Raw genomic sequence first — 15,336 nt, 5'->3', positions numbered from 1 at the left:
ATGTAGGATATATATATACACAATGGAATACTACTTAGCCATAAAAATGAATGAATCAACGGCATTTGCAGCAAGTTGGATGAGACTGGAGATTATTATTCCAAGTGTAGTAACTCAGGAATGGAAAACCAAACATTGTATGTTCTGATATGTGGGAGCTAAGCTATGAGGGCGCAAAGGCATAAGAATGATACAATGGACTTTGAGGACTTGGGGGAAGGGTGGGGGGAGGAATAAAACATTACAAATAGGGTGCAGGGTATACTGCTCGGGTGACGGGTGCACCAAAATCTCACAAATCACCACTAATGAACTTACTCATGTAATCAAACACCACCTATACCCTAATAACCCATGGGAAAATTAAAAAAAGAAGACAAAGACAAATGGACACCCCATGAAAGACTTATTAAAATGTCCATTCTATCCAAAGCAACCTACAGATTCAATGCAATCCCTACAAAAGTCTCAATAGCATTTTCTACAGAAATAGAAAAAAAAGTTAAAATTTATATAAACTACAAAAGACCCTGAATGGCCAAAACACACTTGAGAAAGAAAAAGCTGGAGGCATCACACTTCCTGATTTCAGAATACTACAACAATTTAAAACAGTCTAGTACTGGATAAGGATAGACATATAGAACAATGGAGCAGAATAAAGAGCGCAGAAATTAATCCACACATGCATGGTCAACTGATCCTCAACAAAGGTGCCAAAAATACAGAATGGGGAAAGGATACTTTTTTCATAAATGATGTTGGGAAAACAGGATATCTACATGCAAGAAAAAAATTTATCTTACACCATACACAAAAATCAACTCAAAATAGATGAAAGACTTAAATGTAAGACCTGAACTATAAAACTCCTATAAGAAAACATAGGAGAGATTCCAAGATGGCTGAATAGCAACAGCTCCAGACTACTGCTCCCAGCATGAGCGACTCAGAAGAAAAAAGCAAACAACCCCATCAAAAAGTGGGCAAAGGATATAAACAGACACTTCTCAAAAGAAGACATTTATGCAGTCAACAGACACAGGAAAAAATGCTCATCATCACTCGCCATCAGAGAAATGCAAATCAAAACCACAATGAGATACCATCTCACACCAGTTAAAATGGCAATCATTAAAAAGTCAGGAAACAACAGATGCTGGAGGGCATCTGGAGAAATAGGAATACTTTTACACTGTTGGTGGGACTGTAAACTAGTTCAACCATTGTGGAAGACAGTGTGGCAATTCCTCAAGGATCTAGAACTAGAAATGCCATTTGACCCAGCCATCCCATTACTGGGTATATACCCAAAGGATTATAAACCATGCTGCTATAAAGACACATACATGTGTATGTTTATTGTGGCACTATTCACAATAGCAAAGACTTGGAACCAACCCAAATGTCCATCAATGATAGACTGGATTAAGAAAATGTGGCACATATACACCATAGAATACTATGCAGCCAGCTGGAAACCAACATTCTCAGCAAACTATTGCAAGAACAGAAAACCAAACACCGCATGTTCTCATAGGTGGGAACTGAACAATGAGAACACTTGGACATAGGAAGGGGAACAGCACAAAATGGGGCCTGTCGTGGAGTGGGGGGAGGGGGGAGGGGGGAGGGATAGCATTAGGAGATATACCTAATGTAAATGATGAGTTAATGGGTGCAGCACACCAATATGGCAATGTATACATATGTAACAAACCTGCACCTTGTGCACATGTACCCTAGAACTTAAAGTATAATTTAAAAAAAAGATTAAATGGGAAAAAAAAAAAAAGAAAACATAGGATAAATCTTCATGCATTGGTCTGGATCATGATTTTCTGGATATACCCCAAAAGCACAGGCAACAAAGGCAAAAATATAACAATGGGACAGCCTTGAACTAAAATGCACATCAAAAGAAGCAATTAATAGAGTGAAAAGGCAGCCTATCAAATGGGAGAAAATGTTTGTAAACCACATATCAAATAAGGGGTTAATTTCCAAAATATATAAGGAAAACAGTTAATAACCAATTTCAAAATGGGCCAAATACTCGAATAGACATTTCTTCAAAGATGACACACAAATAGCCAACAGCTATATGAAAAGATGCTGAATGTCACTAGTTATCAGGGAAACAAATCAAAACCACACTGTTAGGATGGCTATTATGAAAAACACAAAAGATAACAAGTGTTGGAAAAGATGTGGAGAAATTGGAGTACTTGACACTGTTGGTGGGAATGCAAAACATTACAGCCTCTATGGAAAACAGTATGAAGATTCTCCCTAAAACTAAAAATAGAACCACCATATGATTCAGCAGTCCCATTTCTGGATATATATACACACAAAGGAATTCAAATTAGGATCTCAAAAATGTATTTGCACTCCCAACGTCACTGCAGCATTATTCACAATAACCAAGATGTGGAAACAACCTAAATGCCCAATGTTGAATAGAAAGGAAATATGGTTTATAGATACAATGGTATATTATTCAGCTTTAAAAAAGGAAATCTTTCAATTTTCAACAATGCAGAAGAACCCAGAGGACATTATGCTAAGTGAAATAAGCCAGGCACAGAAAGACAAATAGTGCATGATCTTACATATATATGGAATCTAAAATAGTCACGTTTATAGAATCAGAATTGTGGTTATCAGGAGGAAATGAGGAGTTGCTAATTGCAACAGGTATAGTCTTAATTACATAAGTTAAATAAGTTCTAGAGATCTGTACAACACTGTTCCTATAGTTAACAATACTGTATTGTACTCTGAAACATTTAACACAGTAGATCTGTTAAGTGCTTACAATTATGTGTGTGTATGTATATATGTATGTGTATATATATGTGTGTGTGTGTATATATATATGTATTTGGCTAGGACTTAATGCCACTAACCCTGAGATGGAGGTTAGTGGTACTAAGTCCTAGCCAAATACTTTCTCATGGTAAGTAACAAATACAATTAGGGTTGATGAAGGATCTTGGAGTTCAGCTAGCTGAGTGCTGACTAAAGTACCTGGGGATACCTCTCCTGATGAAGAGATAATTTAGGAAGGACATACAAGCTGTCTTTAAATGTTAAGAAGTATTATGTCAAAGAGGGATTAGTTTCATTCATTATCACTCTAAAGCTCTACTCTCCACTTTAAAAAAATTGTTCACCCATAACAGTAAAATATTTTCAGCACTCTTCCGGCAAGCATATAAGTTGCATGCACATTAATTGTTAGCAAAGTTGAAGTTCTTTTTTGTTTTTAAGATGGAATATAAACAGTCTTTGTATTTTCCCCCCAACTCTGGAGGGTGACTTGTGCTGCCCCTGGAATGTGCACACCCTCATATGGAGACCATGGTTTTGTGGGGACAGCTAGTGTCAGCAGGAGAATTTTAAGGAAGTTGATTCTGGCCTTACTGGATTGTCTTATCTAGAGCCCTCTCCTACGGTAGAGCCCCAGGAATTAATTTTTCAAAGAGCAGTTATTTCTGGGGTTGTGTGATCCCCTGACACCTGCTTAGACCAAGGTTGGTGCCCAGGCCAAAGCAAGCATGGATATAGAGGATGAACATAAAAGAAGCTGTTGCATATTAGGTGTGCGAGTTCGGGCCTTCAGGAAGCAGATGCCAAGATGGGATTAAAAGAGCAACAGATGGCCGGGCGCGGTGGCTCAAGCCTGTAATCCCAGCACTTTGGGAGGCCGAGACGGGTGGATCACGAGGTCAGGAGATCGAGACCATCCTGGCTAACACAGTGAAACCCCGTCTCTACTAAAAAATACAAAAAAACTAGCCGGGCGAGGTGGCGGGCGCCTGTAGTCCCAGCTACTCGGGAGGCTGAGGCAGGAGAATGGCCTGAACCTGGGAGGTGGAGCTTGCAGTGAGCTGAGATCCGGCCACTGCACTCCAGCAAGGGGGACAGAGTGAGACTCCGTCTCAAAAAAAAAAAAAAAAAAAAAAAAAAGAGCAACAGATGTATTGGGGAGAAATGTTTGGGAAGAATACAGGGGAGAGGAAGCAGGAGTAGACAGAAAGATCCTGTAGACCATGAAGCTCGTCTGACACCAGAGAAAGGAGAGAGGGAAAGGAGGATTGTGTAGGAAGAGCCTCAGGCTGCAGGGCGTCTGAGAAAAATCTCAGCCCAACCGATGGGGAGTCTTCAGATGAGGTTGCCTGCTGGAAGAGGTCTCTGTCAGGAAACAGCGCCCTATCTCTGCTTCCCTTGCTGTGTTCCGTGACTGAGTGGGAGCAGCTCATTTGGTGTGGGGCTTCTGAAGGCTGTGGTGGGTCCTGAGGTATAGCAACTAGAAGCTGTCCACTGACTACACCCTCCCAGCAGGGAAGCCTGGAAAGAGCATTTCCATGGGGTTCTGAGTTGCATGCTGACAAATTGACCCAACCAGATTTGCTCCCTTGGGAAGAACAAATGCCTGCTGCTAAGGATAGACAACTCACCCGGTCCTTGGGAAGGCTTACAGGTCCTCAGTGCCACTTGGCTTTTGTTTCAGTTCCCTGTGAGTGACCCCTGCCATCCAGGCACAGAGTCCTGTCTTGGAAGTCCTGCCTCCTCCCTTCTGCATGTGACCTTACCCTACTCCCTCATCACCTAGGTTCACCTGAGCACATGCCTTCCCAGGACCCAGAAGAGCCTCCCTGAAACACTGTTAACTCTAAGGAAGAACTTTCTAATGCCAACAGCTATGCAGCAGTGGAATGTGCCGGCCCCTTAGGGAGTACAGATTGTCCTATCACTACACTTGCTTTTGCTCAGGTGGCAGTTTACTGAAAATGTGGCATTAACTGGAAATTTGGACTAGACCAATGCTTCTCAAAGAGCGTGCCACCTGCAGCAGAATCAGGTATGTGTGGGAAGCGGGGTGGTGTGCGGGGAGGAGTGGTTAAAATACAGATCTCTGGGCCTTACCCAGACCTCTCAATCAGCATATCTTGGGGAAAGATTCGGGTATCAGCAAACTTATGTTGAAGTTGGCCGGGGAAAACATTCTCTGAGGTCCCTCCCCACTCAGAGAGTCTACGATTCAATTTCTAAAGCTGTTTATTAACTGGGACTGGCTGGAAGCCTTGGGAAATTTAGTTAACCTTTGGGCCTCAGTTGTCACCTTTGAAACAGAAGTTCAATTATAGTCTCTCTAACTCTGGAGTCCATGCCTCTTATCTACCTTGTCTCTCTTGATTTGAAGCTTTGCTTGTGCCTGGGTACAAGTGAGCATGTGGGGAAAAAACAAAACAAAACAAAACAAAAAAAACTGTTGCAATGAAATAAAACAGTAAGTACTCAATAAATTTTTGTTGACTGATACCTTGGTTTAGGGTTAGTCAAAGGAGACCATTCAAAACAGGAGGAAAGCCACATCTTAAAAACTAGGAGCTTCCCAAACCTTGGCTCACTACAGAGTCTAACATGAAAGCCGTTATTTAAGTTGTGCTTCTGAAGTGGGCTGGAGGCCAAGGCAGTGGCTTACACATCACAGGACTGCTGCAGGCCAATACATGCTCTGCTAGCGATGCTCACTGCTTGAAAGAGGTTTCCCCTGTGTGGCTTTATCAAAGGTCACAGGCTGGCAGCCCGACACGCAGAACTGTTCCTGTGTGGATACAGAGGCTCTCTGTCAGGCTGTCCCTTGCAGGAACCACAGGATTGGTTTTCATCCCCTCTGTAGGGAGAAGGATGGAGGAGGAAGTGGGGGTGAGGAGGAGATCTGTGGGGTTTATCCAGATCCCAGAAGTAGCAGGCAAGACACGCAATTACATATAGGGATACAGAAGCCTCAGACTGGTGGCTTTGGTTGCAGTGTCTCCATCTACTTTTTTTTTTTTTTTTTTTTTTTTAAATAACTCAGATGGGGTCTTGCTATGTTGCCCAGGCTGGTCTCAAACTCCTAGGCTCAAGCAATCCTCCCTCCTCAGTCTCCCAAAGTGCTGGGATTACAGGCATGAGCCACTGCACCTGGCCACCGTCTGCTTTGGTTTTAGGAGAACACTTAGGAAAAAGGAGAGCTGTATTTCTGAGTCAAAGACGTTGGGTGCTGCTGGGAATCAGATAGGTGCCCCTGCCTGCATGGGGCCTGTATGGCTCCTGTCAGCTAAAGGTAGTTATTATTTGGGTCAGGCTGCCTGGGCTGGGGGAGCCTGGGCTCTCTCATCAGAGTCCTCTCCCCTCCTTTTCTGGAGAATCTGTCTTCAGAAACATCTGGGTGAGCCATTTCTGCTGACAGTCATCCCCATGTTTATGACCTTGTGAGATACCCAATGACTCTCATCTTTTGGTCCCCAGGCTCTGATCTAACACAAGCCTTGTCCAGCCTCATCTTGAGTTTTCAGGTAAGACCCCTTGGTTTAGTCCCTTACTTGTTCTTCCCTAATTCTCCTGCCTATAGAGATAAACCTCCGAGATTCCCCAGAGAGCTGAGGACTGGATGACATTCCCAGTGTTTTTTTCTATACATGTTCCCCTGAGGGAAGAGAATTTGCAGTAATTCAGACCCACTGTGTGTGAAGCACCCCCTATGTGTCTTACACGAATGCTAAGGTGGACCGTGAGATCCCCAAGGATGACCCACTGGGGAGCACAAAGAACATGCCAGTATTCCTAATCATATTTATTTTCCATCCAAGACACAAGAAAGAGATGAAGTTTACTCACATTTAATGGAAGCTAGCACCTTCATGCCTGGCATGTAAGGTATCTTTAGGGCAGAATGAGGGTTCCAACCACACAGAAGGCTAACAGTGGCATTCTTGGGCTTTTATTTTTTTAGCATACTGAGAAACTGCAAAGAGCATTAGATTTATAAATTATAAAATAATACTCACAAAGTGGACAAGTGGCTTATAAAGAAGGCATGGGTTGAAAATCATACTAAAACATAAATCCAGGCAAATCTCACACACACATACACAGAGAAAAAGTAGGGGACATTTCTATTCCCACAGTGAGCTGTGTCAGGCTCATTGTCTTACAAAGCAAAAACAATGACAATCCAATCAGATCTGAGAAGTTGAAGAAAGCTGGTAAAGAAGGAAATTTGGGATGTGGATTTAAATCCACAATCTTTAAGGTGAGCTTCCTCTAAGTTTATATCATGCTTCAGGAGACTAAAAATGGTGATATAAAACCATCACATTGGCTGGGCATGGTGGCTCACGCCCATAATCCTCACACTTTGGGAGGCTGAGGCAGGTGAATCATGAGGTCAGGAGATTGAGACCGGTCTGGCAAACATAGTGAAACCCTGTCTCTACTAAAAATACAAAAAATTAGCCAGGTGTGGTGGTGTGCACCTGTAATCCCAGCTACTCGTGAGGCTGAGGCAAGAGAATTGCATGAACCCAGAAGGTGGAGGTTGCAGTGAGCCAAGATCGCGCCATTACACTCCAGCCCAGGCAACAGTGCAAGACACTGTCTCAAAACAAACAAACAACAAAAAACCCCATCACACTTAGCAGCGTGTTTAAAAACTAAGCAACCAAAACATGAAGACATGTCTCTACAGCAATATTTAAATATTTAAATATTCAGCAATATTATATTCAGCAATATTTAAAGTCAGGAAAAAAAATCTTGTTAGAAAATTTTATTAAACACAGATGGTTCCATGGTGAGCACTCTGGACTCTGAATCCAGAAAATTTTATTAAACATAATAATATATGTTTAAAGTGTCTTTTTTTTTTGGAGACAGGATTTCTCTTGTCCCCCAGGCTAGACTGCGTTGGTGCGATCATAGCTCACTGAATGCAGCCTGTGTTACCTTCCCAGGCCCAATCAATCCTCCCACCTCAGCCTCCTGAGAAGCATGGAATTCAGGCACACACCACTATGACTGGCTAATTTTTAGTTTTTTTTTTTTTTTTTTTTGTAGAGATGGGAGTCTTATTATGTTACCCAGCCTGGTCTTGAACTCCTGAGCTCAAATGACCCTCCCTCCGTGCCCTCCCAAAATGTTGGGATTACAGGTGTGAGCCATCGCTCCCAGCTTAAAGTCTCTTTAGAGGTTTCTTAGGCGATGGCAAAAAGTTGTACACTGCTACAGGAATACTTCCTGATGCTGGAAAACACTCCAAGTTCCTGGCTGAAATACATAGAACGCACTATGGCAAAAAAACTATGACGCATTCATTTGTTAGAAAAACAACACTGGAAATTGTTGAATAATGCTTAGAAAACAGTGCTTAAAATTTGGAGCAAGAAGTATTAAAATGGATTGCTCAGCATGAGAAGTGTTTTATATTATACTGTTGGATGGAAGTATAGGTGTGTCAGCTTATGGTCATTCTAAAATTCTATTTCAATAAAGAAATACCACAAAAAATTCCTTTTTAAAAAAAAAATAATAAAGTCACACAAGCTCCTTGCATCCACCGTAGATAATGAGAAAAAGCTGGCTAAAGATAAGTCATTAAATGTTTTTCAGCTCATTAGAGAGCTGAGGTCTCAAATCAACCAGGTTAACTAAATTCCAGGGGGTGAGGCCCTTGAGATAAGATAGAGCACATGAACAATTTCACCTTTGCCAAAACAAACATGTAAGAAGAAATTTTAATGAATTCTTAAGGGCCAAGTATGCCTCTAGTATCTCCATTTAGAATCTCTAGAAACCCCAGACCCAGGGGGAACCCACGCTTACTTGCCAGCTCTTTTGTATGAGCCGCCACCAGGTACTCATGAAGAAGATTGGGGGTGAGACAGGAGACCTGAGAGAGCTCTTCCCTCCATGGTGCACGGGCATGGACCCTACTTACTTTCCAGATACTACTTTCATATGAAAAGCCATACACTTTAGAGGGAGACTGAAGGGAAGGAAACTCTCTCATCCCCTGTCCTAGACAAAGAGCTACGATCTCTGGGCTAGGGGTAGAAGTAAAAGCCAGCTGCTGCTGGGGGAGGAGAAGGAAACCTGCTTGTGTGTGGGTGTGTTATAATATACGTAGAAGTAAAATGTATAACAACAATAGCCCCAGAGGATGGGAGTGAGGATGTGGAAGTGTGCTGTTGTAAGGTTTTGTCAGTGTACTTGAAGAGGTATTATATTGACTATGTATTATAAACACTAGAGCAATCACTAAAAAGTAGAACAAAGAGGTGTAATTATTAAGCCAGTAGTAGAGATAAATAATTATTTAAAAACTCTGTTAATCCAAAAAAGGCAGGAAGAGAGAGAAAAAGAACAAAGAACAGATAGGACAAGTTGTCAGGTGGTAGATTTAGTCCAACCATATTTATATTAAATGCAAATATCTAAATATTCCAAATAAAAAACAGAGGTGGTCAGATTGGGGAAAAAAAGCAAGACTGATTGTATGCTGTCCACAAAAAACCTACTTTAAATATAAAAACATATGTGAAAAATACCATGCAAGTAATAATTTAATAAGAGTGGCTATATCAATATCAAAGTAGACTTCAGAACAAGGGGGACATTACATATGTTAAAGGGGTCAATGCATTAAGAGGACATAACAATCATAAATATCTATGTACCCAATAAAAAGCTTCAAAAAACAAAACAAATACTGATGGAATGAGGACTAGACAAATACATAATTATAGCAGGAAACAAGAACCTGAAAGACAATTTTTTAGTTACTAAAGGAATATCATACAAAGTATATTTTTTCAACAGTGAGTGGTTTTGTAATACACTTAATTTTAGGAAAAACTGTGTAAATGTAATCATTAATGGAATGTTTGCTTTGAACGACATACAAAAGAGGATTCAGAAGTAAGGTTATAAAGGTAACACCTTAGATGAAATTAATTCACTAGATTGTTAAAAATCAAGCTTTCCAATAATGCAGTTGAAGCCATATGTACCCTAGGGGCTAGATCATCAATTTGGTAATAATGAAAAAAACAAGACTATAAAAATATAGTGGAATCTTAATATTCTGAATGAGATGGGTAGTGACTACAAGCATCTTTTATACCACATAGAGATTAGCTGATTATCTTGTGGCAGGATGCTTAAAAACAAGTCAAGAAATTTCCTTTTATAAAGAGAAGGGCTATGAATATGCTGCTCATTTATCAGTGATGACTAGTGACCCTTAGAAGTGTGCTTTCTAAAAGCTATTTTTAAAACAATAAACACAGGTATTTTGTTCTTTTGAGGTAATGGTGACCCTCTAGCAATGAGGGAGAAAATAGTTGCTTTGCAATCATGGGAACTTGTGCTATGGAGAGAGAATTGAGGATGAGTATTTGGTAATGTAGTCATATAATTTTATAGTAAAAAGTGAAGTCAGTGGGCCTCCAAAAATAATGCCCAGATCTGCCTTCTTAAAAAACTTAGGAACATGCTTTTCTCACTATTTACAAATTTTTAAATGAAGAGTTTCAGTGAGTTTTGAACCTACTTGTTAACGTAAAAATGTGACACCTTCCAATTAGTTTGTGGAACAATTGGCGTCAGGAATATATAAATTCACCAGCTGCATTTCAACAAAAGCCTTTGTATAATTGGTGTCAGTTTGAACAGTGAGTATCACAATTCATTTCTCCCATTTGGATGTACTGCAGGTGTCTTTGGGAAGTATCTTTTCCAGTAATGATAGCCAATCAATACGAGTATTGAAAAAAGCTCACTTTAGAACAGATCTTGGAAATGCTGCATCAAAATGAATTAAACAAGATTTCAAACTGTAACAAAGCATACCCAAGCACATTTCTCATTAAAAACATTAATAGAATTTTTTAGTGAAAGCCCAAATAATTTTTTTATGTAGCTTAGTAAATAAAAAAAAGTTAAAGCTTGGTTCAACTTACTAGAAGTGTGGTAACTCATCACTTCTTTCACACACAGCATGCTTTCTCCCCCCACCCCAGCCTGGTTTTCAGCACAGCAACGATTTTCCTAAAGGAGCTCAAGTGGTAGAGGCGCTGTTCAAATGGAGTTCCTCTAACCCAAGCAGGACACACCCACACCCAAGGCCCTTCGACCCTCCTCTCTGTCCACCCCTTAAATTTAGAAGAATGGTTGGAAATGAATTAAGGATGCTGTTTATATTAGCCCGTTCTTGCATTGCTATGAAGCACTGCCTGAGACTAGGTAATTTGTAAGAAAAGAGGTTGGACTCACAGTTTACAGGTTGTACAGGAAGCATGGCTGCGGAGGCCTCAGGAAACTTAAGATCATGGCGGAAAGTGAAGGCGAGGCACGCACATCCTCGCATAGCAAAGCAGGCGAGAGAGCGTGAAGGGGGAAGGGCTACACACTTTTAAACCACCAGATCTCGCGAGAACTTACTCACTGTCACCAGAACTGCAAGGAGGAAGTCCGTCCCCATGATCCAATCATCTCCCACCAGGCCCCTCCTCCAGCATAGTGGATTACAATTTGACTTGAGATTTGGGTGGGGACACAGAGTCAAACCATATCACTGGTCATTGTGGTGTCTCTAAAAGGCCAGGAACCAGTGTGAGGCCCACCCACTGGGAGGAGAGCTCTGAACCAACACCTGTGAATAATGATTATCGCCTTTGCCGATGCTGTACACATGCGTAGTGCTTTCCCACACCTGGGTCCTTTCAACCTAGTTAACCTAGGCAATAATTATTATTTTCATCTTACAGTTGAGGAAACGGAGGCTCAAATGCTCAAGTCAATTTCCCAGGGACATAGGCTGGTAAGTAGCAAAGCTTGGAGTTGGACCCAGTTGATCCAACCTCTACTTATTTTTGAGGGGTGAGAGATATGTGTAAGGGGGTAATAGATTTCATATGTGTATGGGCCCCTTAGGGGGCCTGTGTGAAGAGCCCAGGGAAGGCCAAGGTGGGTGACTAGACCAGTTCTGCTAAGGAGAGCCAGAGTTTCAAAGAAGGGGAAATGTTTTAGATGCCTCTAAAACATGTTTGTAAATTCAGCCACCCATCAGCATCATCCAGAGAGGTTAAACGAAAAAAAAAAAAAAAAAAAAAAAGAAAAAAAGAAAAGAGGCTAGTTCCTGGGCTCCTCCTCAAACCCTATCAAATTAGTATTGTGAGGAAAACAGAATCCACCTGAATTTTTTCCAACAGCTTTCCTGAAACCAGATGGAGACTTCTAGAGGGCGGGTGGGATAGGTCTGGGAGCTAGGGACAGCCCCAGGTGGTGTCTTTGCACTTCTATTTCCTAGGAAAGCAGGGTTTGAGGCCTTCTGGATGGAAGGCAAGGGTTCTGCCAGCTACTCTGAGCGCCTAGCTGGGTGTCTTTGCACCTCTATTCCCTAGGGAAGGGGGGGTTTGAGGCCTTCTGGATGGAAGGCAAGGGTTCTGCCTGCTACTCTGGGCACCTAGCTGGGTGTCTTTGCACCTCTATCCCCTAAGGAAGGGGGTTTGAGGCCTTCTGGATGGAAGGCAAGCATTCTGCCAGCTACTCTGGGCACCTAGCTGGGTCCAGAGACCAGACTGGCATTGACAGAGCAAGAGCCTCCCAGTAATATGATGTGAGCCACACCGTCTTGTTTACTGCCATCTGCCTGAAGACTGTGCTTAAGGAACAATTTCTTTGTCAAAACACACAGGACAGAGAGCCTGCTTTGGCCCCAGGCTTCTGTTTCATAACTCTTTTTTATTGGAGCAGAAAGAAGCAGCACATTATTGTTCTTTTGCTCCCCGTTTTCTCATGGATCAAGAAAGCAACAAGCACTTTGTGCAAATAGAAAAGCCTGCTTTGTTGTCTGAAGACAGGGAGGTGAGGTTGCAAGAAGAAGGGCTTTCACAGATCATAAAAGGGACACTCCACACAAAGCAGGCTTGAGGCCGACTGGCAGGAGGGCCTGGGAATGAGTGCAAATAAATCGTTTGCACTTATTCACTGGCTTCATCAACGTTTTACATGTTTCACTAGTAAAAGCAATCTTAGAAGGTGTGTGTCAAAGGCTCTCTGGCAGAGCTGTTTCTCCTAGAAGGATCATTCTAGGCTGACGTTATGCAATAATGGTGTTTCTGAAAAATGGAGTCAGTTGATCATGTTGTTGAGAGCACTGTTTTAAGAAACCTTGGTACTAAGAACATGACAATTAGCAGTGAGATTTCCTGTGTGTCACCTCCTCCACGTGACCTCTGAGGAGACAAGGTACTGTTGCTATCCTCAGTCACAGACGATGCAACCACAGCTCAGGGACCATGAACTCCCTTCCCTCAGCTCACACAGCAGACCCAGGTTCAATTCCTGATGTGTGTGTGTTCATTTTCCTTTATTCTGGTGATGTCATAAATCATTCAGTAATATAAGTATCTCCCTCAAACGCTGGAGGTTTTGAAGGTTGGATTTTCCTCGAGCAGAGTGCAGAAGTCAGTTCTTCTGATAAGAAGTCAGTTCAGGGATGGATGCCCCATTCTCCGTGATTATTACATATTGCATGTCTGTATCAAAGCATCTTATGTGGGGAGGGTGGGGGGATGGTGGGAAGAGCATTAGGGAAAAGAGCTAATACATGCTGGGCTTAACACCTAGGTGATGGATTGATGGGTGCAGCAAACCACCATGGCACACATTTACCTATGTAACAAACCTGCACATCCTGCACATGTACCCTGGAACTTAAAAAATAATAAAATAAAAACACAAACTCAGGCATCCCATAAATATATACATCTACCATGCACCCACAAAAAATTAAAAAAGAATTTAAAAGCCAATTTAATTGATAAGTTGCCACAACCTAATAAGATGTGTACATGACTTTGAGAAACAGCCCTCATTCAAAGAGTTAACTTTTTTCCAACAGTATAAAAGGGAATAAACAATTAGAAATATTCTTGTAAGCTACATGTCTTCTCTCCCCACCTTTAGATAAATGCTTTTTCTAGAACAGTGATTCTCAAATTTTTAGTGAGCATTGGGACCACCTGGAGGGCTTGTTAAAACAGATTGCTGGGCCCCACCCCTAGGGATTCTGATTCTACAGGTCTAGGGTGGAGCCGGAAAATTTGCATTTCTAATACATTTCCAGGTGATGCTGATGTTGCTGGTATAGGAACCTCAGTTAAGAAGCCAGTTCTGTAGTGTTCTTTGTGTGCCTACACAGACGTGTATGTCTCTCTATCTCTACATGTATACACAACAGATTATTAAAAATGAACCCATGCTTTACTAATAATTTTGAAATGTTTATTTTCATTTAACAAAATAACCTAGACAACATTTCTCTGCTGTTCTCCTACATTGTATCCTAGATTAGGGATTTCTATCATTCTTTTTAATGGCTGCATAGCATTCCATTGTATTTTTGCACCATTTATTTAACCAGTCTCTATTGTTGGAAGTTTAGATTGTTTCCATTTTCTCCCCATTACAAACAATGCTGCAACCCTTTTGCTTATATCTTACACACTTGTGCTAATATTTCTGCAGGACAAATCACAAAAATGGAATAGATGGGTGATAATGTATATGTCTTAAAATTGTATAGAACTATCAAGTTCTCCCCACCCCCATGAAGTTTGTTCCAATATTCCTACCAATAGTTTGAAAAACCCCTAACTATCACTGGACATTAAGAATCTTTTTTTAAATCTATGCTTATCTGGTGGGTGAAAAATATTATATTGTTATTTTAATTTGGATGTCTTTAATTATTAGTGAAGTTGAGTATATGTTATTGACCACTTATAATAATATTTATTCTTAGGTGATATGCCTGCTCATATCCTCTGCCTGTTTTTAGAGAAAAGGAGTCCAAAATGGCAGAAAGATGCACGGCAATGTCCTCATTGTGTCAGGCATGGCTTGGGTCCCTGTACTCCACTGAAGAAATTAGGAGGTGCCACAGAAGAGAACCCAAAACGAGCCACAGAAATGTGTCAAAGTAATTAAAGGTGAGGGTATAGGAAAGCGAAATGAATAAAGATTGTTTAGGCCAGAGAATAGAAGACTAAGGGGGAGGGGAGAGAAGGGAAACCTTACAATTCTGAATGATTGGTGTCATGGTTTGTGTGGCTATAACAGAATGCCATGGACTGGGTGATTTATTAATATAATAAAGAGAAATTTATTGGCTCATAGTTCGGGAGGCTAGAAAGTCCAAGGTCAAGATGCTGGCAGGTTTGGTGTGTGGTGAGGGCTTGGTCTCTACTTCTAAGATGGCGCCTTGAATGCTGCATCCTCTGGAGGGGAGGAGCACTGTTCCTCATATGACAGATGAATGGAAGAGCAAAGAGAAGGCAAGAGAGAGTCAGGGGCTGAACTCACCCTTTCATAAGGAGCCCACTCCTGAGCTAACAAACCCACTCCCACAATAATGTCATTAATTCATTCATGAGGCAGAGCCCTCAGGACCTAATAATCTCTTATTAGGCCCACTTCCCAACATGGATGCACTGG

This window comes from Macaca mulatta, chromosome 13 (assembly GCF_049350105.2).
Source record: "Macaca mulatta isolate MMU2019108-1 chromosome 13, T2T-MMU8v2.0, whole genome shotgun sequence".
NCBI lineage: Eukaryota > Metazoa > Chordata > Mammalia > Primates > Cercopithecidae > Macaca > Macaca mulatta.
The sequence above is the reverse complement of the archived record's forward strand: the minus strand, read 5'-3'. Positions refer to the sequence as shown.